The 10876-nt window shown below is 48.5% G+C and overlaps 1 protein-coding gene across 1 annotated transcript in view; it reads left to right on the top strand.

Moving 5' to 3' along the window:
* The window catches only part of CHST11 (carbohydrate (chondroitin 4) sulfotransferase 11), a 213879-nt gene that overhangs the window by 89307 nt on the left and 113696 nt on the right, over positions 1–10876 (top strand). The window lies entirely within an intron of this gene.

Below are 10876 nucleotides of genomic sequence, written 5' to 3'. Positions count from 1 at the left end.
ACCTGAAGGAATTTTAATAATGACACCAGCCCGGGTGTGTCCGCTGCTTCTCAAGGGGCCACACCTTCCTGCTTATCACGCCTCTGAGGGTCTTGTGCACACCTTGCTGCACACTTTTTGCAGAAACAGGGGACCCGGTCCCTGCGTGTACGTCACAAGGCTCTTTTTTGGGGGGAGGATGAAGTCTCCAACCACTGAACATTTCCCAGGGGAAAATCATTCAGTAACTTTGGTCCGCACCCCTCTGCACGCATGCAGAGAGTCTCTGGAGTCAGGTTCCGAGGGACTTGAGTCCCTGGAGGGCGGAGGGAGATGGGAGTGCGGCGTGTGTTCTTGGGGGATTGCGCTGCACCCGGCTTTGCCGGTGACCACATTTCAGGAAGAAACACGTTTGAGGCAGAGTAGCGTCCCTCAGATCCCGCGTGCGCCTTCTCTGCGCTTCCTCTCACCACAGTTGGTCCTTCTCCAGCGTCTGCCTTTATCTCCCTCACCCCGGACCGTGTCTTGGTTACAGCAACATACGTTAAACTTGAGCCACTGATCATCCGGAGACTCGCAAACGTAGAGTGCGCAACGCTGTCCTCATTTTTCAAACATTTGTTGGAGAAAGATCGCCCTGAGAGTGGCTGCAGATACCTTGTTTGATCTCCTCGGGAAAATGCCAACGTCTGTTTCGAATGTCTCTAAATTTCTGTGGCATCTTGAACACTGAGAGTTGATGTGGAACTGACTTTATGCTGCCACCGTCATTTTTAGGTGGCAAAATTAGTACACGACGCGGAAGCCAAGTCTACAAGCCCCTCTAACGGGTGTACTGATTTATTTGTGCATACGGACCTGGGGTACAGGCCAGAGGCTCAGGGGCGGTGAGAGGCTTCACCAGAGACAGAGTGGGGAGCAGAACAGGCAGATCGACGAAGTCCACTGCTGAGGGGAGCAGCGGGCGGGTCAGGAGAGGTCTGCCACGCCATGTGGTCACCTCCGGGGCAGGCGGGGATCGAACTCATGCGGAAGTGGCTTTAGCTTCTCAGTGCTGCGCTTTAACCCGCTGCGCCACCAGGGAGGGCCCTAGGTGGTGAGATTTGATTTCAACTCTGCTTCTTTAACTGGAACCCGTTTTCCATGTCTTCACTTAATTACTTCTAACAACAGTGACTTTTTTGAATAGTTAATGTACTGTGATTTATTAACCATGTGCCGAAGAGAGCTATGATTTTTGAAATTATTCCTCTAATCTTGGACATCTTCACGTTTTGACATTTTTTTTTTTTGTTTTTGGCCATTGGAAGGGAAATGTTATAGTAAACATCTTTTTGCATAAATCTTCTAGCTTCTGTTGAATTATTCCCTGGGTGTAATTTCCCAAGAGAGAAGTTGCTGAGCTGAGGCTGTAAACATCTTCACATCGCCAGTGACGTAGCTGCCTGTGGGGATATTTTTAAAATCAGTGTTCCTCTCAGTTAGCTTTTTGTGCCAGAAAAATGTCAGAAGAAAATAATACAAATGAACAATTAAAAAGATAATTCCCATCTTTAACTCATCGGGACATATGGGCTTGGTAGATGGGTAGCTGGCTGCCTTGGAAGCCTCTAGTTCTTTCTCACTGTGAGTTGCTTTTGGTTGTGGGAGGCAATCTCTCTCTAGCTGTCTCTCACTTCTGGAGAGAAGGACACACACTGTCTGTTCAGCAGCCTCATTCTCGAATGCTGTCGCTGCCTCATGCATCTACAAAGTCAAAATGGGTATGACTCTGGCTCCTCACGCCCTTCTGCGCGTTAACATGGAGAGTTCCCCTTGACCCTCGAGAGGACTCCTTGTCCAAAGCAGTTAGTGTTTTGGTTGGAAGAGCAGAGGATTTGAGGTGCTCTCTGGAAGAATAACTTGAAAGGGTGGGGTGCAGCAGAGGTCAGGAACGATGGCTGATCTCGCTTACAGGGAGCTTACAGCCCCGAGCTGCTCCAGACCCTTGACTGGATTCATTTATTCAGTCCTTGCCACATCCCTTCTGGGTAGGTGTATTGCTGTCCCCATTTCACAGATGAGCTCACAGAGGCCAGGAGACTGACTGTAGTGTTAAGGTCACCCAGGACGTGAATCCATTTGTGCTAATTCCTGGGGCTGCCACAGCACAGTGTTGACAGTTCTGGAGGAGAAAAGCCCCAAATCAAGGTGTGGGCAGGACCCTGCTGCTGCTGGAGGCTCCCGGGAAGGGTCCTCTCTTGCCCTTACCTAGCTGGGTGGTGCCCGTGAGCCATGGTGTTCCTTGGCTGGCGGCTACATTGCTGCAGTCTTTTTTTTTTTTTTTTTTATATATACTTTACATCATTCTTGTACAGTGCATGCTTCCTCCTGTCATGTGTAGTCCCTGTGGAATTCCCACCACCAATTCATCTGTGTCCATCACCATAGTCGCTGTGCTCTTCCCACCCCTATTTTGATCCTACTCCCTCCTCCTCTCCTGCAGAATGTCTCTGGTTTGTAGTTGCTTGTTGATTTTGATTTTTTATTATAATTATATTTTCCTCCTGATGCCTTGTTTGTTTCCTCTACATTTCTCCTATAAGTGGAACTATTGATAGTTTTCTTTTTGCAGTCATTTTTTATAAAGTATTATTTTTTAAAGATTTATTTTTATTTATGCATACAAGAGCTGGCATGCAGGCCGGGGGTGGGGGGTGAGCGGATGCACCTGAGACAGAGTGGGGCGCAGAACAGGTGGATTTACTGAAATACGCTGCTGAGGGGAAGCAGCAGGTGAGACCGGAGAGGTCTGCTGCACCTTGTGGGTCAGCTCCCTGGCTGGGGATCGAACTCAGACTCTCCGGGTGTTAGCACTGAGACTGAACCCCAGGCCGCCAGAGAGGCCCCTGTAGTCTTCGCCTGTCTTCATAGGGCCCTCCTCAGGCTCTGTGTCTCTTTCATGTCCTCTTTGCCACTCGTAAGAACACCGGTCCTTGGAGAGGGGCCCTCCCTTGTCCAGAGTGACTTCATTTTAATTTAACCAATTACATTTGCAAAGACCCTGTTTCCAAATAAGGCCCATTTGAAAGCCCTGAGTGGAGGTAATGTGGGGGAGGGGCATTGTTCAGCTTACTGTTCCCTGGGCCTAGCTGTGTCTTCTGGGGAAAGCTATAGAAAGCTTAGAAGCCTAGAGTGTTCACATTTTGTCCAGGCAGCCTTACAGGTGACAAGGAAGGGCAGCCGTCCCCTGGGGCCCTTTGGGAGGCTGTGCTGTGCGGCTGGGAGGGTGAAACCCTTGCAAGAGGAACGATTGCCTGTCATAGTTTCACTCATGTGGGATTACCTTGCATGGGGGTGACTAGCTTTCTGTAGTCTTGGGGGTGGAGCGGTATGGGTCATAGGTTTGGGATTAAAACCCCCCATGCATGAGTAGCTTAAATAAACGTTACCTGGAATATCCCGCATTCTCAAGAAGCCGCATTATTTTCTGTCTCTAAAGCTGCGGGGAACCCCAGAGACAGACATAAATGTCTCCAAGTTGTAAGATCAGACTTGGAGCACCAGCTGCAGGGGAGAAGGTATTTTGGCATATTATCTGCATCACTGCAAAATGAATTTATAAGCATTCCAGGGAAACTGCAGGGGAGAATGTAAAACTTCTTCAGGAGGCAAAGAAGGGTGAATGAAAATTAACCACACAATGCCCGCAATGACTCATTCAAGGTGTGCGGAATATAATTAGTATGATCTGTACGCCTGAGACTGTCTCTTGTTTTATTGAAATGAACATAAAGCCTCATTTATAGGGGCTTTCCTCAGTGAACTGCCAATTTCAATTCCTTGAACTATGGTTTTCCACAGGCTTCCCCCTTACCCCAGACACTTGAAAACTCTACCCCAAGACCTGCTGAAGCTACTAACGACATGTTTTCATGTCATCCACGGTGATAGTTGTGTATGAAAAGAGCTTCTAAAAATCTAAAGCTATAACTCTAGGAAGCTAGCCTTTAATTTAAAAATCGTCCTCAATACACATAAATCTAGCAACTTTGAGTCCTTACATTAAGGGAAGCCTTTGATTAATATTTGACTCTTCAGCAAAATTAATCTTCTTTTAACATTTTACATGGCATTGAAAATTTAATGTTTAATGTACTCAAAATCCTTCACTGCACCTGAATTATAAACAAATACTTAACTAACATAAATCCAGTACCTTAAACGAAGATGGACAGCCTTTCTTCAATTTCTTAAGGAAGCCAATATTCTACATAAATGAAAAGACATCAACTTAAAGTCTCAAGTCAAATAAATTGTTCAGGTAAATCTCTTCTATTGGGCTTGTGAGATAGATCTTAATGAAGGTTAAACTCTTGAAAATGTTAATGTTATGCTTTTCTTTTTAAACATTTCTGAACTTATATTTTGAAAAGTCACCTGATTAACTCACCTAGAAAATTCACCTGTTTTACCTGTTAAATTCAGTAGATTTGTGTGTCCAGTTAAACATCTATCACTATAGTCTACATTGCCATCACCTTAAAAAGAAACTGTCTTAGTCTGTGCGACCGTGAGCAAGTCACTTACGCTTCTGTTAGATGAAGCTCGCATCTCGCATTTTCTCCTTGTAAAATGGGCTGGGATGAAGCGGCTTGGACCAGGGAGGTCAAGTGGAGTATTGTGAGGGGTGGGTAGGCATGGCAGGCAAGGGAGGGGGACCTGAGAATCACTCCTGGGTGTTGGTCTGCCAGCAGGTGCAGGTTAGTGACCTTTATTACAATAGGGTTCTGTGGGCGAGGACATTTTAGGGTGACTGTCATGCATTCTTTTATCAGTGTTTAATGCACTCAGCTCCTAGACAACTTCTGGTGGAACCTAAACCAGCTCTATTATCCCTGACCACACTCTTTCAAGATGCCTAAAGCCAGGTGTAACCTCCCAGTGGTGCGTAGTAACACCCATTTAATGAGCTGTGACTAGCATCATAAAAAAGTAGGAGAGAAAATATCAGTTCACCACGCGAGGATAAAGACTATTCCCCAAGCCTTTGTTTTGGAGTTAGATGTGCATTTATGTGTACCTGGGTGAGAAAGGAGAAAGAGGAGGAGGGCGAGCGACAAGGGACCCTCATTCTAGAAGCATCTCCGCCTCTAACTAGCTGTGTGACCCTGAGCAAGTCTTTTCCACTCCTGTCCGTCTGATGGAGCCTGGGCCTCTCGGGTTTTCTACCTGTAGCATCAACTGGGGGTGAAGCAGTTTCACCGGATTGGGGTTTACTCCTCCTCCCCCTTGCTCTCTGTTTCTCCCTTCACCTCTTCCCTACAAGCCCAGAGGGCGGCTTGCAAACCCTGTGGGCTAGGAAGGCCATTTCACATGCTGTCAGGACCCATGGGGAGAGCGCGTCCCCCAGGCACTCACGTGAGGGTCACTGGCTTCGCTAGCACAGCCCCTGGTGGCCTCGATGTGCCTGGTTCTGCACTCAAACAAGGGGGACAGTTGGTTGGTTTACACTCGTCCTTGTTGGAAGTAGGTAGAAGTCTCTGTTGTGACACATTTCCAGATGGACCAGGATGGTTTAAAGAGGAATTAGGTTGCACCTCTGGTTTTGGTGCATGTATTTGGCGGGCCTGCTCTTCTGTGAGCAGGCAGAGGTAATGTGTGAAGTCTGTTCTTCAAAGCCGAGTGTCGGAGTCCTGCAGTGGGTGGTTTCTCTGACAATAAAACTCATTAGATGAATCTGTGTCTTTTCCAGATTTGTCAAGCGCATTCACCCAGTTCTCAAATTTATATCCTTGACCTTTACCTGCCAAAAGTTTAATGCACTTTAATCCTGTAATCATTTCTTTTCTTTTCAAACTACTTATGCATGCAAAAGCTGGAGTATAGGCTAGAGGTGCAGGGGAGGTGAGAGGATTCACAGGAGACAGAGTGGGGAGCAGAACAGACAGATCGACGACGAAGTACACTACTGAGGGGAGCAGCGGGTGGGCCAGGAGAGGTCTGCCTCGCCATGTGGTCACCTCCGGGGCGGGCGGGGTTTGAACTCATGCTGAAGTGGCTTTAGCTTCTTAGTGCTGTGCTTTTAACCCGCTGCGCCACCAGGGAGGGCCAGTTTCCTTGTCTTTAACGTGGGTTTGGTACCACCCCTCCAGGTGGCCCTGAGGAATTGAGGAGAAACAGCAATGAAGGCTGATGTTTCTAGAATTCATTCCACATCACATAGCCACAAGAATGTATCACACAACTTTTATTTCACAAATCTAAGAATTAGAAAGCTCTAGGAACTTGTTTCGACCCAGTCATGAAAGGAAACCAATTGGAATGTGCCTGTTTCTGGACCATGATGGCCAAGGAGTGGAATTCCCTTCAAAGGGGTCATAGCAGGCCGTCTCTGGCCAAATATTTTAGATAAAGTTGCTTTGGTCAAAGGAGAAAGTAGGTGGGTTCTTCTAATCGTGAAAAAAAATTGCTATATATCTACATATCTATATCTATATCTATTTCTATATATACTTAGCTCCTTTGACTGAGAAGAACAATTAAATAAGAGTGAGGAAATTTGTTCGGGAAGAACAGGCTAACATCTTTGCTCTTCTGCTGGTGGTGTGTGGCCTGGTATACTTTTGCAGGAAAAGTCTCTTCTGCTTTTTTTTTTTTAATTCTTTCCCCCATTTTATTTATTACACTTCTTTACATCCTTACATCGTTGTTCCCTTTTGGACAGCATTTAGTCCATCCCTCAGCTGCAGCTTCCAGATCCCCAGCCACCACCGGAGCCCCTTGACCCACCACTGTGGTTCCTGTGCTTTTGTTTCATCATTTCACGCAAATGTGCTGACTCCCTACTACGTGCTGAGTGCATGGTCAGGCAGGGCGAAAACAGGCCAGGCGTGAGCTAGGCTGCCAGGGAGACACAGGACGGGGGAGCTGGCCTCGGGAGGGCAGGCCGGCCCTGTCATTTCCTGACTGACCATGTCACCTTGGGCAGGTGGCTTATCCTCTCTGGGCTTCAGTTTCCACAATTGTCAGGTGGGAATAAATGATATCATCATCACTCATTTCTAACTTCACTGGCTTTTGTGACAATTCAATGAGACAATGGGAAAAAGCACTTAGCCGTACGTCAGGCATCATGAAAGTGATAAATTCTCCCCCAATGCTAGTTCTCACGATTATTATTAACTACTGATGTATTTTTATAAGACTTGACTTCTGCTCTGGGCCCTGCTGCTGGCTACGCAGGGAGACCTGGGGCAAGTTTTAAACTCTCCAGGATTCGCCTATCAAGTGAAGGAGCTGAACTATAATCCCCGAGAATTCCAAAAGTCTTCGGTTTTATGAAACGTGCAAAGGCAAATTCCCACTTAGCACCCCATAGCATTTCAGGTTTACACCCTCAGACTTGAATTAACAATCCAGTAGCTCCCTGACACCTGGCAGCACTGGCATCGTCAGACTGAGGCAGCTCAGAGGCGAGACGGTCTCCGTCGCCAGCTCACCTTCCATCACCAGCTCTCGGCAAACGGGAGTGGCGTGTCCACTTTCCAACAATGTGGACTGTGAAACAGCCTCCAGGGCTTGAGTCTAATTTGAGCTTCACTCCTCTGGGAGTCTCTGGGTCCAGGAAATCATACTGTAAATCGTGCCAACTGGATCTATACAAAACATTGGATTTCATTGGTTTGAGTTTAGAGAGAACAAGGGTTGTAGTGAAATAATCCTTGTGGTGGACAGCAAACTGTTCAGCGTTCTCACAGGGCTGCCTTCTTGGGGCTTTTGAGCAACAGAACTTCCCTTTTCAAAGGAGAAAAATAAGAACAGCCTAAAGTGAATAGCAGTTTCCTTCATATATACAGAGAAACAGTAGGAAATAGATGGAAGAGGTCTATCTCCCCCATATCCAATGCCTGGCATACTGTGGGTGCTTGAAAAAAAAATGTGAATGACTGTAATAACTGTTCATTAATAGTTTCACTGTCCCATCGTATCATTTTGAAGTATGGGGCCAGTGGTGTCCAGCTAACCAGTACTCTGGCCAGATGCCGTTGAGATGTTCGGTGGGCCTGGCCCTTGATCACTGGGTGATCAAGGTGGCCGTGAGAGCATGAGCTGCGTGTATGGGAGTCCAGTGTCTGTTCTTACTGGTCATGGCTCCTGGACAAGTCCCTTAACCCTGCCATGCTCAGCCCCAGAAGTCCTCACTTACCATCCAGAAGTTCTTGGCAACTGCGACTTTAAGCAAAACAGCCTGGACTGATTTTGGTCCTTGAAGACCCTGGGGTCTTTGCATTGGCTTCCTTTCTACCCCTCAGCGTTGAGATGAAATGACCTTGCGTGGATGATGCTATGCAAGGTCCTGAGGCTGTGTTCCTGTCTGTAAAGCGGGGCCCACTGTGGCGTCCAACCCGTGTGAGCTGCTGGCCGCTCGGAGGCATTTACTCAACCTCCCTGATGCTGCTCTTAATACAGGCGGAGTAAATGTGTCTGTGCCTACTCGCTGGCCTCCCATTCCTTGCCAGCCACTCAGTAAGTACCCAGCGCTGTCACATGGCTATGAAGAGCCCAGTAGGGCTGTATGAGCTTGGCCATTGTCTACCCACATGGCCTGGCCTGGCCAGGTTGGATAGACCTGCAAGTTCCTGCAGTCAAGGGGGGTCCAGAGGTTGTCGCCTTCCTTCACGTGGGAAGAGTTGCATGTCGCGCAGTGCTGGCTTGCCGTGAGTCCTCCATAAAAGGTGGGTTGTTATCATTCCCACAAAGCACACAAGGCCCCTTTGGCTTCTGTGGCCTGAGGAGCCACACAGGTTCACCCGGCGCCCGGTGAGTCGGGGCAGGGCTGGAGGGGCTGCGGGAGGGCAGACGGCCTTGGGGAGGGGCCCAGGTTGCAGGCCCACACGGTCAAAGCGTTGTAAAGGCCTTGTATTAGAAAAATAAACCAATTAAATAATACTGCTCCCATAAAAGCTGACTTTAATGGAACCCATGGTGGGGTTTTCACGGCGGCGGTCCGGGGGCCGTGGGCCACGCGGAGTCTGTCTGCCGCCATGGGGAGGGCTTAATCTTGCACAGCGTGGGTATAATTCTACACGTTTTATGGCTGTTTTTTCTCCTCCGAAGTGTTGCTATGTCATTGTGCACCGAGGGTGACTTGCGTGCATTTAACAGTTTACCTCGTTTTGGGTGGAAATGAAAAATGAAGTCATAAATTAAAGAAAAACACAGCGTGGATTTTTTCTCTCTTCCATGGGCAGCCATGGAGGAACAAAGAACTAGTGTTTCTGGGTCCAGCCTAATCAAATTCTAATGGCTTTTAAGTGTGGGTCTTTGCCCGATGGCCCCCCTCCCCTTCGGGGCGCGGAGGGCGTGTTTGGGGCTTGTCTGTCTCCCCTGGGACTAGCTGGGGCTGTTCTTTAGGGCAGGGGTCAGCTACAGTCTGAGGGCCAAATCCGGCCTGCTGCTTGTTTCTGTGAAATGCCAGGGGGTGGGGGTGGGAGTGGGGTGGGGAATATGAAAAGAAGGATAATATTCCTGGCACAAGAGAATTCCAAGGAATTCTGACTTGGGTGTCGCCCATTGGCAGGCTGGCATGCAGCCACGCACCTTCATTTCCTTAGTGTCTGTGGCCATGTCCACGCTGCCGTGACTGGGCTGAGAAGTGACCACAGAGGCCGCCTGATGCAAAAGCCAAGGACCATCTGGCCCTTTACAGAGAAAGTTTGCTGACCCTGCTCTAGGAAGTGAAGAAGGGGAGAGAAGCGTGGCCTTGAGTTTCCTGGAACAGGCCTGACTCTCAGGGCTTCCCTGTGGCCCACTCTGACAGGTCAGAGAAGAGGACTGAAGGGAGCTGACCCCCAGGCGGCCTTGTACAAGTAGTCGGTGCCTGGTGGAGACGGCTCCCTTTTCTGACCTGAGTTTGTCCCCCTTGGCTGGCCCTCCCTGCCTTTCGGAACTGAGGGCCTTTCCCATCAGAGAAGCACCAAGTCCTCCTGGTGACTCCCCCTCCACCCACATGATGGCTTCCTCCCAGGGGGCAGACGATTCATGTCATAAATTATGTACAAATATAGTTGAGGATCTGGAATAGCTTTAGTCATTTATACTTTTTTTTTTTTTTGCCCGTACCAGTTAAGGTTGTGCATTTAGTAGTGACTCATTTAATTCTCACAACCGTGGGGGCCTCTGGTCACCCCCATTTTACAGACAGTAGGCAAAGGGTGGCCTTTGCCTCCTGTCCTCCTGCCACACAGCCCATCTCTACTGGAGCCGGGAGTCAGACCCCGGAGGTCTGCCCCAGGGGAGGTCCTGCTGCCCTGTACAGGTGGGGTTCTCTGGGCTTGCGAGGTAGCTGCTTCTGTGTTCTGCCCATGTCTCTGCCTTTTCATTCCACAAGGAAATTGCTGTCTCCATGAGAGGGAGTGCCAGCTCATTCACCTCTCTCCCATACCTTCCTCTCTGTCTACCTCCTTCTTTCCTCCCTCCCCCCTCCCTGGGGATGCTTGAGAACAAGAAGAATGAAAAAAGAAAGAATTCATTTTTGTTTAAAAATCACTCCCGGTGTCCTCAATACTGCTGGTTTTGAGAGGTTCACTGAGTTCCGCTTCTGGTGTTCCGCTCGTGAGTGCGGTCACTGTCTGGAACCATCAACCCTTGTCTTTTCTGTCTCGAGCTGATATTTGAAGGAAATGTAATTCTGTTTGCAAGAGGCACCTGTCTTGTCCAGTGGGAAGAGCCCCCTGGTGGGGGTGGGGGGAGGCCCTGTACTTTTCTGGGGGAGACCAGGTGCTCAGGACCAAGAATAAGAGGTCATAATTGATTGTTGAGGGAGAAGATGTGGAATTTTAAAATGTGCCAAGCTCTCTTGGAAAAGCCTTTATACTATCTTTCGTAATTGCATCATTTCAATGAGTTTTTTTTT

The sequence above is a fragment of the Condylura cristata genome, unplaced genomic scaffold (genome assembly GCF_000260355.1).
Source record: "Condylura cristata isolate star-nosed mole 26May11 unplaced genomic scaffold, ConCri1.0 scaffold00004, whole genome shotgun sequence".
NCBI classification, from domain to species: Eukaryota; Metazoa; Chordata; class Mammalia; order Eulipotyphla; family Talpidae; genus Condylura; species Condylura cristata.
The sequence above is the reverse complement of the archived record's forward strand: the minus strand, read 5'-3'. Positions and strand labels throughout refer to the sequence as shown.